We start from the raw sequence: 18,664 nt of genomic DNA, 5'->3' as shown, positions 1-18,664 counted from the left end.
TGGGGAGCCAGCCAGGCAGGGCGGGACTGCCGGCGGGGGGGAGGGTGGGCAGGCGCCTGGCGCCAGGCTGCAGGAGGAGGAAGGCGGAAGGAAGAGGCCGGCGGAGGAGGGGCCGAGTGTTCCAGGTAGATGGAACAGCACTGCCAAAGGCCCAGAGGTAAGAGAGTGAGCAAGGGGCTCTGGCGTGGGGAAAGCGGATGGGGTTGGCTGTGGCGGGGACCCAGGAGTCGGGAGACCGGAGGGGAAGCTGCCGCTGGCGCCAAAGGACCTCCCAGGGCGAGCTCAGGAGCGTGGACTTTATCCCCAGGGCAGTGAAAGTTTTTGTTTGTTTTGCAACATTTAAACACATTGATTTTGATTCTTTTTGATATAGAAAAGTACAAAGAAGAAAACCAAATTGGCCTCACATCCCACCACCCAGATATTTCCCGATGACACTTTAAAAATCAAAATCCTCTGTGTCCATGATTAGAAATCCAAGCAGAACAGCAAAGTACACCATGAAAAGAGAAAGCCTCCTCCCCACCTGTCTCCCTCGCCAAAGGCAATTTCATTTAACAGGTTTTTGGTGCGTGCTTCCAGAAGTTTTTCCATGCATACACTTGTGAGGATAAGCCTGTGCTTTCAAGAGTTGCAAGCGAAGGAATGGCTCTCACAGGGGGAGATCTGCAGCTCCTTCCCCTGACCAGGGTCATGTCGGCCCTACTCCGTTCTTCTTAACGTCTGCGGAGCATTTGGTCCGGACAGAGCATTACTGACTCGACTCTCCGCTCTTGGGGGGCACCTTGTTTGCAGGCTTTCGCTCTTGCAACCACTGCTGGAAGCCGCCGCTGCAGGCAGCTCGGGAGGCAGATGTAGGGCGCTGTTCCGAGTCCACACCACGGGCCCCTTCCTAGCACTGGGTTCTGGGTGGAAGGGGGTGTCCCTCACGATGACCCTCCAAGAGTTTCACCACTTTGCCACAGCGGTCGCCACGTCCAGGCTGCGTGTGACAGACGCATAGACACCCCCTCACAGGTCACCGCGCATACCGGCCACGAGTTCCATTTTCCTTTTCCACGGGGCTGGGGGATGCAGATGGTATCACACCGTTGTTTTGGTTTTCATCTATTTAACTGTAAATGAACTTAGGAATCTTTGTATGGGTTTTTGCTATTTGATTTCTTTTTTCGTAGGGCAACTGCTTCTTCATATGTTTTGGTCTGTTTGTCGAATGGGCCTTTTGTGTTTTCCTAATGGATTGGCGCGGGCTCCTGGTGTGCCCGTGATTTTGAAGGAGCAAAATATCCCTCTGGCTGCAGGGTGAGGGGAATGGGGGGCTGGTCAGCTGGGAGGCCGGTGCAGGGGTCCCTGTGAGAGGTACATGGCCTGGAACGAGCAGTGGTCTTGGGAAAAGGTGTTAAGACATTCAGAAAGGAAGACCAACAGGACGCGCCAGTGGATTGATTTTTTTTTTTTTTTTTTTTGGCGCAACAGTCCAGGGCACTTTGGGGTCAGTGAAAAAAAAAAAAAACCACAACATTGCCAATTGCCTTCCTCAAAAGTTGTGACATAGGATTCATATCGATAAACCACCACGTAGGCCTGAGCCCCCTCAGGACACCTGCCTGCTAGTTTGTGTCCCCCCCCTTCCCTGACTGTGTGGGGCGTGGGAGGGGTGGGGTGACAAGGAGGAGGGAGGTGTCAAAGTTGGTTCGCAGGTTCCCATTTCAAATATTATGGTCCCATAAACCATGGAAACGTCTCAGAAATTCCAGTATTTCAGCACAGAGTTACCGACTGACCTTCATCAGTCAGCATGAGGCCGAAGCAATCCAGAGGCCCCTAAGAGGGAAATAGGGGTGCACTGGGCCTCGGCACGCATGTTGGGAGGTGTGGGAGGAGGTAGGAGCTGATGACACAAGCTGAGGAGGGGCAGGGGTGGGGGGTGTCCCCGAGTGAGCGCAGGCCTCTGGGTGCCACTCCCCTCTCTGGGCAGAACAGAGGGCCTGGCACACAGGAGACATGCTGGAAATATCCATTAAGTCAGATTTGTTGATATTCAAGTTTATGTTGAGGTCAAAATGAGTGGAAAAAGGGACAGAAAAGGAAATGTAATTTTCTGTTTTTTTTAAAAAATTGAGATCTGTTTTACATACAGGAAAACCCATTCTTATTGTCCTACAATTAATTCTTCTGCAAATGCAAACAGCCATGTAACCGCCCTCACAAGTACAGCATAGAACAGTTTCAGCACCCTGAAAACTCCCCGGCGCCCCTCTGTCGTCAAGACCCTCCCCGCCCAGCCCCTTAGCGACCACTGATCTGTTTTCTGTCCTGGGAATTTTGCCTTTTCCAGATGTCCTATAAATGGAATCATATAGCATGAAGCCTTTTGAGTCTGGCTCCTTTCATTTAGGAGGAGACTGCCTTTGAGCTCCGTCCAAGCTGTTGGTGTATCAGGAGCTTTGTTGCTTTTTATTGCTGAATCGTATTCCATGGTAGCGATGTGGTGACTTTACTCATAATCCCCCAAACTAGAACAACCCAAGTGCTCTTCAACTGTGAGGATTTCCTTATTTCTAGATTCACACATCAATACTGCCTTTGTCCAACTTCAGATCCTGATTTCAGATCCAGAAGGCGTGATCCCTGTAGCCTGAGGGAGAGGTTACCCGTGAGAACCTGCCGAGATTCGCAGGTCCCTAGGGAGGAGAGAGACCTGGGCCAGAGGCTAGGACGGGACCCCTGCTCCAGGGGCTCTTGGGCTGACTGTCCCTCCTCCTTTGAGGCAGCCCATGCAGCACCTCTGGTGAATTAAAAAAGACTCCCCATTTGGGGCCTGGCTCAGTTAGCGGATTATACTTTTGTCCAGTAAGAACAAGGACCTTTTCCTCCAGGCCCGTGAACCTCGAACCTGGAAAACAGGATATTGGCCCCTGCTGGCTCCTTGACCCAGGCAACGCTTGCGCAACCACAGGGGCAGGCCAGATTGGGGCCTCTCACGCTCACAAGCTGCAAAATGCTAACTCTGCAGACCTGGGAGGCAAGCAAGCATGAGGCCCTGTGTGAGCCTCAGAGGAAGCCTGCGTGGCGTCCCTGGGCTGCCTCAGAACCGCGCCCCCCCCCGCCCCCCGCTGTCCACCGGGCGATCTGGACCCCAGAGACCTTGGCAGGGGAGCATCTTCAATCCTGGATCTATAGAGCCCTTCCTAGGCCAGACGCCCTGAGCGGCCAGGACCCACACTGGCTGGCACACCTGCCCCGGCAGCCCCAGGTGTAAGGGCTTCTCAGGATGGGAGCTGTTAGTGCTCCTGTTAACCCCCAAAGTGAAGGTGGTGTGGGGAGGAGCAGATGTGGTCACCCCTTCACAGCTCATGGAGAAGGCAGAATAGCATGGTGGTTGCGACAAAGACTGGAACCAGATGCTCGGGCTCAGAATCCTGGTGGTTCCATCTACCAGTCGCGTGATCTCCCTCACAGGGCGTCCTGAGGACTCAGTAAGGTACTAGGGGGACAGCATTTGGTCTGTTGCTGCCTTGTGGTAACAGACACTGTGGTTAAACCAGGGACAGCACCACGGGCTAGCAAGGCGTCGGGGGCCCCAGCGTGCACATCACCAGCTAGTGTTCTCTCCCTCCAAACCCAGTCTCCCCATCTCCTAGGATGTAGCCAGAGGTGAGATCACCCCTCACACCTTCCAGAATCCTGCCAGGGCAGGGTGACCAGACCTGCTGCTAACCACGCCCAGGGGCTTTGATGATGCAGACCGCGGTGCTCACCCTCCTGGGACGGGGTCCCTGCAGCCTGAGGGTCAGGGGAAGAAGGTCTACACCAGGCCCCAGGGGCCCCCAGTGCAGAAGCAGCTGAGCCTCCCGGGTGGGTCCAGCCTGGCTACTCCTAAGCCACAACAGAACCCGAGGACGTGGGTTTGTTCCAGATCTGCTAGTGGCTGGCTGTCCATAGTCCACAGAAGGAGGAAGAATTTTATCAAACGCTTTTCCCTGTACGACGGGTTATCAAAGCTATATGAAATGTTTATATATTTTTCTCTTTTTAAATTAGGATGTTTTGCCATGCATATGAGATGTGCTACCACCGGAACCTATTAGAGAAGTCTCATGTCCTGGTGTGACAGACAAGAAGCCGTCGGGCCTCGGACTGCAGACGAAGAGCAGGGCTTCGCTGTGTGCAAGGTGGGCTGGGCTGTCCCCGAGATGTGCGCTCCAGCTGTGGCTCAGTGCAGCCTGGCGGGGCCCTCCCCAGCTGGGCTCCCACCCGCGGAGCCGGGGGAGTCACAGCCACGAGCCCCTCACATTCTCATGATGTCCTGGGACTGGGGCTGGTGCTGGTGTTATTAGCACTCCCATTCGCCAGGTGAGGACGCAGGTCTGGAGAGAAGAGAGACATGCGCAAGGCCCCGGGGCTGGAGCTTCAGGCGCCCCGTGCTCCCCTGCCCCCCATCCCAACTCAGTTATGTGGCCCAAGGTAGGGGCAGAAGAGAGGGTGGTGGGGGAGGAGGTGGGGAGCTGGCCTCTCTGCCCCCTCTCAGTCCAGGCCCCACGGTCAGCCCTTCTCGGCCCTGTCTTTCCAGCCTTCTTCCTGGCCTGCACCCGCAGACACACCAGGTTTGTCCCAGGAGCCAGACGCCGCCCTCCCACTGCAGAGGGCAGGCCCAGAGCCCAGGCCTGGTGCTTAGCCAGGGTCTGCGGGACCTAGCTGCGGGGCTGTGGAGAAGCCCTCACCACCTCGGGCCTCCGTTTTCCTCATCTGAAAATCAGGAGCACAACTGCCTACCTTCTGGTTCAGATAAAACTTTGAAAGAAATTTTTTAAAAATTCCATCTCCTGATATATGCCGGACAGCAGGATTTTGGATAGTTATTAAGAGCTTTCATCTATCCTGTGCCTAGAATGTGCCAGGCCCCGCACACACCTGCCCTCTAATTTTAGGGACACTGGGGAGCATAGTGGTAGGAGAAGGAGCTTTGGAGTTATACCTCACTTGCTGTTTTCTCATCTGTGAAATGGGGCTAATAGGTCTGATCTCATAGGGCTCCGGGGGGGGGGGGGGATTACATAGATAATGTGAGTAAAGTACGTTTTGCTGTGGACAAAGCACTCCAAAAACAGTGGATGTTACTCTTACGTTCACAAAAGCCCTGAAAGGCAGGCATAACTACCTCCGTTTTACAGATGAGGAGATCAAGGCCCCACGCCGTTACCTTGTACAGCTGCTGAGTGGCCAAGCTGACGTGCAAACCCAGTCTTTTTCCCTCGGAAGCCCAGGGCCCTCCCTGTACCACCGCTGCTTCCTGTCTCTCCCATTCTGGTCACAAAGGACCACCTGGGCAGGACCTGGGGGTGGGGGGCTCTTCCAGGCCGGGGCTGCCCCAGCCACCCCTGAGGCTTTTCCCAGGCACGGGAAAGGGTGGCCTCCCCGAAATGCCTGGGTGCTGGTGCCAAAGTCAATAATGATAGCCCGCCCTACCGGAAACCATGGTCACCAGGATACAAACAACTGGGAGGGGCGGCAGGTCACTTCGGCCCCAGCACCCGCCAGCTCTGTGCCCCTCTGTGCCAGGGGGCAGGCTGGGGCTGGCACCTGGTGAATCTCAGACCCAGGAGTGGGGAGGATGCCCCTTCCCGCAGTATGGGCCAGGTCCCCTGTCCCTGTCCTGCAGCTCTCCTAGAAAGCTGGCCAAGAAGGTGGCACTGGGCTCTGCTGGGAAAGATCCAAGGGAGTGCCTTGAGTCCCCGGGTAGCTCCTCGCATGAAACCCTGGGCCCCAGGCTTGCTACTCCATGCATCTCACTCCCTCAGCTCAATCTTGAGGCCTCTTCTGGATCAGGGGCTGAGACCCAGAGACCCCAGAACATAGCACTGGCCTCTGCAGAACTGTCAGTTTTGCGGCAAGGACAGACATGCATTATTAAATAATATAGATGTCCAAGGGCAGTGTTCTAGGGTCACAGGGACGGGCACTAATCGGGATTGAGGAGTTAGAGAAGGCAGCCTAGAGGAGGAAACATGTGAATTGGGTATTACCGAAGGAGCTGGCCAGGCCACACAGGAGATGCTGTTTCTGGCAAGTGCTGGGTGCATTCAGGGACCCGAGGTGCCCTCCCGCGTGCGGTATCTGCGTCGGGGGTGGGAAGGCAGTGAGAGATGGGGCTGGAGGGACAACGGGGGCCAGTAGAGGAGGACTTTGCATCCTAGGTCAAGGGGAAAGGGGTAGAGATGGCTGTGTGCTGAGGTTAACAACTCCTGGCCTGTGAGTGCTGATGGGGCACGAGTTCAGTGACCTCACGCTGTTATTCTGAAATCAGCTGGGGTGGGAATATTTACATCATGGCACCTGGTCAGTGCTACAAAACAGAGCCAGTTGTTAAAAAACAAAAACACACAAACACACACAAACACAAAGGGCAGCCTTTGGTGGATTTAATAGTAAGGGCATGGGATAATTAGCTTTGTTCCACAGAAGCATGCTCTGGCTATTGCAGTGTGAAGGACGGGTGGAAGGAATGGGCTTGGAGCCTGGGGCCGGGCCCTGGGTGACCTCCCAGCGAGGGCAAGAGGCTGCCCACAAAGGGCTAGGTGGTGGGAGAGGACAGGCCCCGCCGTGTCGGCGCAGCCGGGGGTGGGGGGCGTGGAGGAGAGGGTAGCTCCTTGGGCCTTCTTCAACCAGAGCCCGAGACTCCGCAATAAAAGCCTTAATGGGAAACACCTGGGCTCTGCTGGCCGGGCTGAGAGCCGGGGACGGGAGGGTGAGGGATGGAGGGTGAGCGTGGAGGACCTGGCTCCCCATCCCTTCTTTTGCTCGTGCTCCAGCTCTTGCAAGTGTTCCGCTGGACTCCCTGGGCCTGGGCTGGTGAGCATAGTGAGGTGGGGAAGGAGGCGCGGGAGGGGTCCCGGGGCATGGGCCCCTAGGGATCACCTGAGCCAAAGCGCTGGTTGTGTGGGTGCTTATTCTAGGCTTCTAGGGAAGGTCCCATGTGTCAGAGCCACAAGCAGCCTAGGTCCTGGCTCTCCCCTGGCTTCCCCACAGAGGCTTGGGGGTGGGTGGGGGTGGACTTGACTGGAGAGAGTGCAGGGAGGAGAAGGCTGAGGCCCTCCCTATCTGTGCCCCCCAACCCCAGCCCTGGGATGCCTGGGGGAGGGAATACCTGAGACCCAAAACGGGAGACTTGGCTGATCCCAGAGACCACTGGGGCTTGGCCTTGCCCGGCCTGGCCTTCAGATCAGAACTGACCCGAGGGCTTCAGTGCCTGGAGATGTGGTTGTGGGAAGGGGGCTGGGCTCCAGGCTGTCCACCCATCCTTCCCTTGAGGGAGGTGCTCACAGGGCAGGACTTGCCTTGGGTGGGAGGGCACATTGAACCACGCATTTCTTTCTGGCTTCCCAAGATAGCTGAGTACTGGCCGGGCGGCAGCCATGGGGCTCGCAGGCCCTGTGCTGACTGGCTGAACCCTTGGTCTCCTGGCTGGGAGTGCTGGGGGTCAACAACCAGGTGTGTCAGAAATTGGGAAAAAGATGTTCTGGCTCCGAGAGGATGCCACTTTGTGAACTGAATTCCCACCTGTTGTGTGCCTTCCAAACCTTCCTCCTTACCCAAATTCCCACCCAGGGATGGGTGAGCCCCAGCCCAGCCTCAGGGCATCGGGGGCATAGAGAACATCTCCGCACACATTAGAAACAGCGCCCCCTCTGGACAGATCCAGCTCTGCGGGCAGAGGGCGTGGTGAGGGGACATGCCTTGGTTTTGTCATTAGAAAGGAAGACACTTCCTTCAAGGTGTGACCAGTGGGCACAGATGCACTGTCAGCCTCGGGGCGACCCTCCAACCCGGAGGAGAGGGCTTCCCTTGCACACACGCAACTCTGCCCTCTCTGCCCTTCTGCCATCCTCCGGCCACCCCCGGCCTCCCTAAGAAATGACCCTGGAAAGGCTGGGAGGAGGCTGCAGGGCGGAGGGGAGGGCCTTGAATGCAGAAATCCTCACACACTTCAAGGGCTGTGGGAGGTGTAGCCCACTGGAAACCCCACTCTAACCATCCACCCCCCACTGACGGTTCTGCCTCAGGCCGCCTTCCAGGAGGGGAAGGCCTGCGCTCCTTCTGGGCACCATGTGGGGAGGGAGGCCCCGGCATCTGGAGATGAAAGGCATAGGGCCAGCTGTGGCCCCAGCCGCCGCTCCAGGGTTTCCCTCTGGTGCCATGTGGTCCCATCCAGCTCCCACCCCACCCCAGACACATGGAGTCACCAGCGTAGCCATAAACGCTCCTGGGCAGAGGAACTGGCCTTACCAGCTGGGCTGTGAGAGGCGGTGCCTTCATCCCAGCCCTTGAAAGCCAGAAGCCCCTCCACATCCTGGCCCTCTTTAGGACACTGACCCTTCAGGGTGTATCCTCTGGGAAAGAGGGGCGAGGAGCCCAGAGCTGCAGACCAGCAGGCTCAGGGACACGCTCTAGATCTTGGGGACATTCCTGCCCTCCTGGGCTTCAGGTCTCCTCAGAGAGCAGGGTCGCGGACAAGTGACAGGCGGCGCTAGGGTGGAACCCACGGCCACGGCTGCAGGCTTCCTTGGAGCCAGAGGGGCAGGCAGTGCTGCCTGGGACACGGCCCTCGTGGATCCTTTAGGACGTGGCTGCCCCTCAGCGCTTCTCCACATATATGAATTTCTGGAAATCACAACACGGAGGATTCTTAGGGCTCTCAAGGCCATACCCTTGAAACGGAGGTTCAGAGAAGGGGATTGACTACTCAGAGGGGGAGCCAAGAGTTCCTGGGTCCCCTTGCTCCCAGCACAGTTTCTTTCTGCTGTTCGGGTGGTTGTCTAGGACCCCGTCTGGTTAGACTGCATGCACGTGGCACCTGTATCGTGACTGGGGCCTCCTTCCCGCCGGAGGGGACGGAGGGGATGGTCTCTCTGGAGAAGCAGAAGCAGATGCGCCTTCCCCCATGACTGTAGCTGTCACATGAGGCCACCCTTTCCCTTTGTCCCCAGTTACTGACTCACAGAATAGCAGTTAGTTCCTCGAAGAGAAAGGAGCCGTGGCCAGGGACTGGTGGGAAGTGGTTGAGAGTTCCCTGGGCAGGTCATTTGCTAAGACCAGGCTCCAAGTTCGTGCAGCTGGGCTCCGGCCTGCAAAGCCTGGGGCCAGCAGGCGTGGGGACTGCGGAGGGGGAGGGGGCAGAGGGGCTGCAGCTGAGGATTCGGTCCATCACCGAGTTCCCACTGAGCACCTACAGGATGCCCAGCCCTAGGCTCCCCAGTGGAATAGGCTCCCTAGTGAAATAGACCATTAGGGACCCCACGGTCCTGCTGGGGAGACACCCATCAGACTCAAGCACTTGGTACCATGAGTTGACTCCAGGCCCTGTAGGAGCAAGGGAAGGAGGGAGAAGCCTGCTGAGGGCTGTGGGTGTTGGGGGGTAGGGGGTGGGGGTGGCTCTCAAGGCTGGTCTAGAAGGATGGGTAGGATTTCTGATTGGGAGAGGTCTAGAGATAAGAAAAGACAAGGAACTAAGAAACCAAGTCTGGCAGGGGAAGTGAGTTGGTGGGGGGCTCCAGGCTTTCTGGGCATCGCTGAAGTGGGTGCTGGTTCTCCAAGAGCAGTTTCCCTGTAGCAGGTGCCACAGTGGCCAAAGCAGGCCACCCCACGGGCATGCTGGTGCAGGGGACTGTGATGTCATGAGCTCTAGTGCGTCGGGGGCCAGGAGTGGCCCCTGATTCCCAGCACTCCCTCCTTGTTCGGGGAAGACGTCCTGTGAGGGTTCAGGAAGAAGGTTCAGGAAGAAGGGGTCAGCTCTGTGGGTGCCCCCAGGCGGGGAGCTCAGACTCCACAGTTAGGGTGTCCCCCACCCACCCAGCACCACCTCCTGTGCGGGGGCAGCTTCCCTGTGGCTTTCTGGATGCTCCCTTTGTCCTGTCCAGGAAAGCCGTCCCTCTTACCTGCTGCCTGTCCCCACAGTGCCACCTGTACCACGGGCGGCCACCTGGAAGAAGGACCCGCGGGAGCTGGGGCCACACACCAGTGGAGCCAGCCTCCTAGGGAACAAGAGCCCAGGATGGACCCTGTGGCTTCTCCTCATCCCACATACTCTCCTGTCCTCTGCTTCCCCTCATTACTTTCTCAGCAGCTGCTCACTGATTCTAAAACTGCCCGCACTCATGGGCAGGCTTCCAGGAGGAGGTGTCACTCGGCCGGATCCTGGAGTGCTAGGAGGACCCTTGTGTAATGCTAGAAACTTCCAGCAGTTTCTAGGAGCCTTCCAGGGCAGGGCTGAGGCTGAGTGGAAGCAGCTCTGCTTTTCATCACCCACCCTTACACTGACCCACAGATGCTCCTCAAGCACAGTGGGAATGGGGTGCGGGTTTGAGGAGTTCGCAGTCTGTGGGACAAAGAATTGTGTCTGCCTGGTGGGATCTGCAGGTCCGGGGCAGCTGCCTGGGGACACGGCAGGAGGACTTAGAACCCAGAGGGAGGGAGAGACAGGAATGGGCACAGAGAGAGAAGAGGGTGAGGCCATCTCTCCTCGCTGCCTCCACCGTCCCGAACGCAGGAGCATCCCTGGCACTCACACCAGTGTCTCGGGGTGCCTTTGCCAGATGCCCTCTTTTCAGCTTTTTGCTGGAGCTCCTGGTGATGTCAGTTCGGGCCGTGTCCCTGTGCTGTGCTGTCATGGGCGGTGTGCGGAGAGCTGGTGCTGTAGCCAGGTGCGCAGACAGGGGGGACAGCTAGACGCTACCTACTCGTGACCGTTACGATACCCTGCCCCTCCCCGACCAGGCCACCGAGACTGATGACTTCCTGAAAAGGGGTTCAGTGGGGGATTTGTGACATGGAACATTTGATGTAACCTGAGAACTTCCTGTTCAAATGACCCCTGGGGCTCCTGACCTCTGGAAGTGTCCCGTGCGTGCAGTTGGAATGAGCCCCGGGGGGCACAGTTTCCTAAGAGCTGTCTGCAGGCCGCGCCGACCCTGGGCACCAGAATCCAGGCTCATCTGACTTTTTGCCACAGAGGCTGCTTGGTGACCTTGAGGCTCAGGAGATCAACAGGGGAATCCCAACAGGAAGCAGATCTTCCCATCAGGAAGGTGTTTCCCGCACCCCTCCCCCCTTCCTCGGGGCACTTAGGAAAATGGATCCCAAACAGAGCCTTGGGAGCCGATACCAAACCCCCAGGCCCTCAAGGCTCCCAAGTGTGAAGGTGCCCTGGGTTGCTCCACAGGGCTCGTCAGATTTCCTGATTTCCAGTGGGTTTCCCGAGAATGCCTGATCAAGCCCACACTCTGTAGGGACCCCTATGTCACCCTTCCTTACATGAACTGGACCATGAGGGATGTTTACCCTCTTCACACCAAGGAGTCTTTGAGAAGCCTTAATCAGGGTGGCTGATTCTCATCAGAAACGTCCTTGTTCAACACCATCTTGTGTGAGCTGGGATGTCCATGCTTTTGTTAAGAAAAAGTCTCTAGCAACTGAAATCTATGGAGACTTGCATCCCGCCAATTCTACGATACTCGGCCTATTCTGCGATGGGATGTGGAGCCCCTAGTTGTAATCTGAGCCCGGGGTCTGCAGTCTGTGGGGCACACCTCGGTGTTCCTGGGGAATTTTGTGGTGGGAAACCTGCTTCTTTTTTTTTTTTTTTTTTTTTTTAAAGATTTATTTATTTGACAGAGAGAGATAGCGAGAGAAGGAACACAAGCAGGGGGAGTGGGAGAGGGAGAAGCAGGCCTCCCGCAGCGCAGGGAACCCGATGTGGGGCTCGATCTCAGGACCCCGGGATCATGACCTGAGCCGAAGGCAGACGCTTAACGACTGAGCCACCCAGGCGCCCCGGGAAACCTGCTTCTTGCATGAAGTCTGAGCCAAAAATGCTTTGGCTGAAACAAAGATGAACGAACTTGTGTAACGTCTTTTCATTCCATCCTCCACCCTGACCCCCACAACTGAACTACAGGGTAATTACTTTATGCCCACTAAGTTGTAGGTTCAGTAGCTGAGCACCTAATGGATCTTCTGGAAAGCTCAAGTCCTCCGCAGTCTCTAGCATGTCACAGAAGAATGATCCAGAAAGCAGTGCTCAGCCAACGAACACCCTATGGTCTGCACGGACCAGGCAGGAGTGATTGCTGGGTGTCTGCCCTAAGGAGAGGTCCCAGGCCTGATGGCAGAGCCAGGAAGGCTCTCTGGGAAAAAGGCCTTCCTGCGTGTTTCAAGGTTTCAGTATCACCTGGTGAGTCAGAGCAAGGGGCTGTTCCATGGGCCCTGTCTCAGCCTCCTAAGGCTGAGGTCCACATAGCTGTTCCTGTTAGCTCCATGACCATCTGACTTGACCAACCAGTTGGTCAGACCTGGGTTGCCTAAGGCATTAGCTGTCTGCCCGCTGGGCTGCCTGTGGAGCAATGTGTCTGAATCAGGCCTTGACTAGACAGTAATGAATACCAGACCTGGGGCTTAGGTGGTGGGGGTGGGGGGCTTGAGGGCAGGCCAGCCTCTCAGCAGAAGGAGATGTGGTAATTCGTCGTGGGCACATGGAGAGCGGTGTTGGGCAAACTGCCGAGCTCTCAAAGGCAGTGAATCTGAGGTAAGACTAACTGCCCAGCGCTCTGTGGGTGAGAGAGAGCAGAGAAGCCTAAATGCCCATCCCAGCAGAAGGTCAGGCATGACCGTGGTCAGAATGATGAAGAGGCAAAGCCAGAGTATGTTTGATTTCCTGAGAGAAGGAGAACTGAGCAGTGAATCAGCCGAGAAATATTCAATCAAGTGTTTGTTTGGGGAAGGACAATGTAATCAGAAGGCAGTGCAGTTATGAGGAGAGGGAGCCCTGGAGAGGTCTGAAGGCGGTACCCCTCCCCCTGCCCCCCCCACGTGCCAGTACCAGGACCCCCTCTGGAGGAAAGCTTGGATCTAACTTCCTGCCTCCTACAAGCCACAAGGATGGGTGGTTAAAAGGAAGATTTAAAACCAAATATATCTCAAATTGAGGTGCCTCATCGTGTTCAACATCCTCGGCTGATGGGCAGAAGCATCCCTTGTCAATATCACTGGCTGGTGGCTCCGGCTTTAACTCACCCATGGCCCCTGGGGGATGCAGGCCTCCTGGGCCTCTCCTGAGGGCCCCAGCATGCCCTGTCACTCCTCGCTGCTAAGTTCATGGATCTGAGAGCCTTCTCCCTGCATCTACAGGGCTGGCAACCCTTTATGCATTGACCCCTCTCCAAGGCTCCCAGGCTCTTCCCAACAGGGTGGCTCGCCTGGGACAATGGAGTGGGTGGTGGTTACCGGTTGGGCAGAAAATCAGGACTGCAGGAGGGCTGGGGTACACTTGTGCATCCAGTCACCTGGGTGTCCTGCAGGTACTACTGCAAACTCATCGTTTCCATTCCGAATGCCTGCCTCTGCCCCTGGGTACCTCCTGGGGTCCTGAGCATCTCCATCTTCCCAGTTCCAGCTCTTCCTTGCCCTCACAGTCCCATTGCTTCACCTTCCTTCATCACAATGACGATGGTCTCCTAACTGCTATCTCTCTCCTGTCTCACTCTCTTTGAGTCAATCAGCCAGGTTGCACTCACATTCAGATAAACAGAAGAATTTGCAAACACGTGAGCAAGGGGTAGGAAAACATTGAGAACTAGTGAGGTCCACCAGGCCTAGTACTTTGGCTTTCCCTCATGGGCTCAGCCAGCTTGCAGACACCTTGCAGGGAGTTAATGCTGAGAACCTTAGTCTCTTTCTCACCGCCCCCCCCCCCCCCCTGCCGCTGGGGCTCCCTGTTGGCTGAGTCTGGTGGGGGGTAAGGGGGGGTGGAGGAGTCAGCTGACGCTGTCCACACAGGTTGGGCTTCCCCAGCCCAGGGCAGCAGGTGGAGGGGGGATCTGGAGGGCGAAATGGAAGGTATTCACACCTAGGCTGACCCATTCTTCACATGGCCACTAGGGAGATGTTTCCGAAAGCTGTATCTGAATTAAGTTCCAGCCTAAAATCTTGAGAATAACCAAAACAATGGTATGAATTAATAAGGGCCACTCACCCACACCCCACCCCAGCTGGTCCCATTCATAGGACTTTCAAGGTCAATGGCATGTTCCATCTTACAGCTGAAGCGACTGAATCTCAGAGAAGCAAACACCGGGTTCTCACGGTCAGGGCCTGGTGACATCGGAACCGGAGCCTGGGGCTGACCCTGCTGTGACAACACCTCCTCTCAGGGCTCGAGGCACCCCAGGGGTGGTTCCGGATCCACCCAGTCTTGGCCCATTCCTCACTCCTGGGGCTCCAGGGCTCTAGCCAATCTGCGTAACTAGTTCTCTGAAGCTTCCATTTGCTCTCAGCTCTGTGAGCCTTTGGGGCAGAGGTTGGCAAACTGTGGCCCACGGCTCCCCACCTGCCTGTTTTTGTACAGCCTGTGAGCTAAAAACACTTTTTACCTTTTAAAGGAGCGAAACATTTAAAAGAACCCTATTTTGTGACGTGAAAATCGTGTGACATTTCCATGTCCATAAATAAAGTTTTATTGGCACACAGCCATGCCCATTTGTTCACATCCCGTCTGTGGCTGCTTTGGAGCTCCCATGGCAGAACGGAGTCGCTGTGACAGAAAAAGTATGGCCTACAAAGCCTCAAATATTTACCATCTGGCCTTTACAAGAGACGGTTGCCAACTCTTGCTTCGGGGTGTTGCTTTTTGACATGCTACTCAGTCTTCATCGTGTCTGTGTGTGTTTCGGTTTTACCTGTAACATGAAAATATGTGCTCATTATGGGAGACTCAGAGCAGACAGGGGGATGGGGGTCCATGGACCCCTGTCCCCGTCTCCTCCCTGGGGTTGCTGGTACTATTTCTTCCATCCCGATCGCCCCATGCCGCTTCTCTGACAGACTCCCATTCACACCTCAGGCCCAGCTCTGCCGCCGTCCGGTTCAGGCACCACCCGGCCATCCCTTTCTCTCCTCTGCTGCTTCCGAGGCGGCCTACCGTGGCGGCTAAGAGCACAGGTGCCCAGGTTTGAATCCTGGCCCTGCGACTTACCTGCTTGGGCAAGTTGCTCAATTTCTTTGCTTTTCCCTCATGAGCTACAGTGGGGGGCATACCCTGCTGTGAAGCTCGTGGGATACAAACCAGGAACTATAGGGGACCCGCCTAGAACAGGGCCCGGTATCCAGAAGGTGCTGTGTAGAAGGCAGAGCAGCTGGGACAGGCCTCCTTCATGGAAATTCTGACCTGTCTCCTCCACAAGGTCACGTGCTCCTGAGGGCAGTGAGCACGTTCTGTTCTCTTCACGTCAGGAGCGGGTGTCGAGTAAAGAAAAGGATTTACTGTAAGAAGGTCGGCGGGAGGGGTGCGGGCAGGGGTCTCACGTGGCCCTGAGAGGATGAGATCCAGGTTCGGGCGTGGGATGGCACTATGAGAGAATAAACAGGATGGCTCAAAACTTGAGTTCCCTGAGGCTGGGCAGGTGACTCTGGGACAAAAGTAGTCAGGAGGAGCCCACCCTTTGTTTATTGCTGAAAAGTTTTTGTAAAGCCTCAGGTCACAGTGTCCCCAGATTGTGAGGAGAGGCCGGGCAGCCCAGCCAGGCCCTAGCCTTCCTTAGTGCCCCCACCACAGGGGACTGTAGGGAGGTGGGGGGCACCCACAGGTCAGCTAAGACACCGCATTGGCCCAGCAGACCTGGCCTTCCTGGAATATCGAGGAAGGGGAGAGGATCACCCCTGTCTGTGGCAGCCCCTCTGAGCTTCAGAGAAATGATCTTTCCCTCCCTCACCCCATCTCCCACCCACACAGCTCAACCCTCCCTGGACTTCTGAAACGGTGGAGCCAGACCTGAAATGGGCGCAGCCTTTACGCAGGACCGAGGACATGCCTAGTCCATTCAGCTAAGGAAGAGGCGCAGCCTCTGGTGAGGCTGGGTGCGGGGGTGTGGGCCCAGCAGCACGTCTGGAGACAGCTTTGGCCCGGTCTAAACGGACTTCACTACCACCACCGCTCCAGGAACCGGGGTGCTCCTGGGGAAGGGGCCCTGGGGGGTGACGCGTGGGCGGGTGCACCAGACCTGGAAGCTGCACGTGCCTATGCTTCCTGGTGTAGCCAGGACAGGGCAGGAGGTGCTCAGGGGCTATGTGTGGCTCCATTAGCCAAAGGCCCCGAGTGGGCGTGGGGGGACCCTCAGGGTGAGCTCCTGCCTCCTCCAGTCCCATCTGGGTATGCAGATCTGTGGCTGGAGGACAGGGGACAGGCTCAGGTGATACGGTTTGAAAAACATCTCCAGCAAGGCTGATCCCACCAAGCCCTGGGGCCGGAGTCTGCTCCTGGGACACACGGGAACCCGCAGAAGCGGCCCCACAAGCTGGGGACCAGGGGCGCAGAATATGGTGGTGATCACTGGCAGCCAGGCTGTCCCTTGTCCTTCCTGGGGCCGTCTCCCCAGCTTCTTGGATCCTGCCTGGCCCTGCCCCCCTGGGTCGCCCCTGAGCCCGGCAGGCGGGTGCGGCAGCCGTTGTGCAAGGGGTGAGCTCACCCACGGAGCCCGTCCCGGCCTGCGCTGGCCTGCCCATTGCAGTTAATCATTGTTCAAAGGCCCTGGCAGGCAAACAGGCTGCGGAGGAAGACGTGATGGGCAGGGCCACCCCCGCCAGGTCTCAGCAGAGCTCCTCCCGCAGGCCTGGGCTGGAGCCGCTCCCCAGGACCCCACAGTGAGCATCCAAAGGTGGGCCTGAGACCACCTCCCCTAATTCTCCAGTAGGAACTCAGCAATTATGTCTGATCGCAGCAAAGGACGTCCCTTTGTCGATCTCCTTTTTGAGTCCGAGTGGCCTTGGAGCAGTGTGGTCGCCGAGCTAGGAGGGCAGGTACCAACACCGAATGCCTTGGTTCGAACCACAGCAATGCCACTTACCAGCTCTGTGACTGGGCCAAGCATCATCAGCTCTTTGGGCCTGTTTCCTGGGCTCTGAAAAGATGGTGTTGTTGTTGATGATGATGCTTTCATCATCATCAAGGAAGTTGTGAGGATTAGGATCTACATAAAGCGCTTACTACGCCAGTAACGCAGAAAGCCCAGTACCCAAACCGAGACTAAAACACTCATCACTGGGCACGGCTAATCCCCAAGAGGAAGCCAAGAGGCCACCAGGTGCTGGGCTGGGCTATTTGTGCACGTTGTGTAATCGCCCCTCACGCGGGCCCTTGTGAGTTACATACAACTGTCCCCACTTCCCAGACGAGGACAGCCAGGCTTAGGGGAGTGAAGCGACCGCCCAAGGTCACTCGGTGTAAGTGACAAAGCCGGGATGCAAGCCCCGGTCTGTCTGCCCCCAGATCCAGAGTTCTCTCCTCTACCCGCACTGCCAGGTTTGCAGATCAAAGATGCGAATCCAAACTTGCCAGGCAATTAACTTCTGCCCACACTCATTGACATCCTCTGCGCGTGGGGGCGGGGGTGGGGACGGGGCGAGGGGATTCGGGACTGAGCTCTGCTGTGGGAAAGACAGAGATCAACAACAACCAGCCCCGGCCCTGTCCCCGTGCTCAGAGAACCCCAGATGGATGAGGCCAGAGCAAGCACCATGCACCTGCCCTGTAGAATCCCAGTGCTACCGTGGGCTGGGATCTGGCGGAACTCGGATCTTTCCCACTCGGCTGGTGGGAAAAGGGCCTGGAAGCAGCACACTGGTTTGGGGTTTGTTTTGTTTTGTTTTGTTACAGTATATGTTTATTTGTCATGGTTTGGGGAAGGGGACTATGGGGATGATGGGAGACCTAGAACCCCTTCTCCTCCCACCGGAAGCTTCCCCACGGCGCAACTCTTGGCCATGATGGCCTTGTGCCAGAGATCCCTGATAAATAGAAGAACACACGCCTCCAGGGGTGTCTCGGCCTCCTGCAGAGACTCTTCTGTCTGTTTCAGAGGTGCCCCTCGAGGGAGCTTGTCTTTGGGCCAGTGGGAGCATTTGGGAGGCCCCATGGGAGCCGGCAACCAGTGGGATTAGCAGCTAGGAAAACTCCGTGTCAGACATGTAATCTGAGACCTTGGGAAAGAAAGGGCCATGAGGCCAACTAACGCAGCTCGGGGACCTCTTGGGGTGCGTGTGTGTGTGCGTGCATGTGTATGTGTGTGTGTGTGCACACGTGTGTTGGGGACTGGCTAGGGCAGCAGTGCTTCTCCTCAGAATGGTGACGTTAGCAGAGTTCATCTCGTGACAGCTCTAGAAGGTTCTCTCTACATCCTCCCACTTCCCTTGACGCTGGTATTCTTCCCCTGCGATGCCCACCCCTTTTCCCACTCGAACACTCAGTGCTCTGCGCCCTCTCCACCTCTCTCCAGACAAATAGGCTTTCAGAATATGCTCTGATAAGCGCACTTTCCCTGAGCTGTTGAGGGCTGAAAAAAAGGTTTCCTGAGTGGCCCTCCCAGCCACTCTCACTGACGGTCCCCCTGCCCCTAGATGCATGGCCACCACTTATGCCCAGGCAGCTCAGCCAGGGACAGGAAGTGTGGTGCTGAGTAGCCAGGGCCCCTGGCTTTCTAGGACATGGAGGCAGCCTGTTCCTGCCTCCGTGTCCTAGAAGAAAGGACTGGCAATTGATGAAAGGAAGCCGAAAGCCGATCTTGGCCACCATGACGAATTCTAGCCGCAGAGGCCAGACTCAGGCCCCAGAAGTGTCCTG

The 18,664-nt window shown here is 56.8% G+C and overlaps 1 long non-coding RNA gene across 1 annotated transcript; it reads left to right on the top strand.

Annotated features, from left to right (window-relative positions):
* LOC116648225 lies at positions 1-14,120 on the top strand. Its single transcript, XR_004302469.1, has 3 exons — positions 1-157; positions 4,045-4,175; positions 14,094-14,120. It is a non-coding gene; the product is annotated as an uncharacterized LOC116648225 (long non-coding RNA).
* Positions 14,121-18,664: the final 4,544 nt, after the last annotated feature.

This window comes from Phoca vitulina, unplaced genomic scaffold, assembly GCF_004348235.1.
Source record: "Phoca vitulina isolate PV1807 unplaced genomic scaffold, GSC_HSeal_1.0 scaffold42, whole genome shotgun sequence".
Lineage (NCBI taxonomy): Eukaryota > Metazoa > Chordata > Mammalia > Carnivora > Phocidae > Phoca > Phoca vitulina.
The sequence above is the reverse complement of the archived record's forward strand: the minus strand, read 5'-3'. Positions and strand labels throughout refer to the sequence as shown.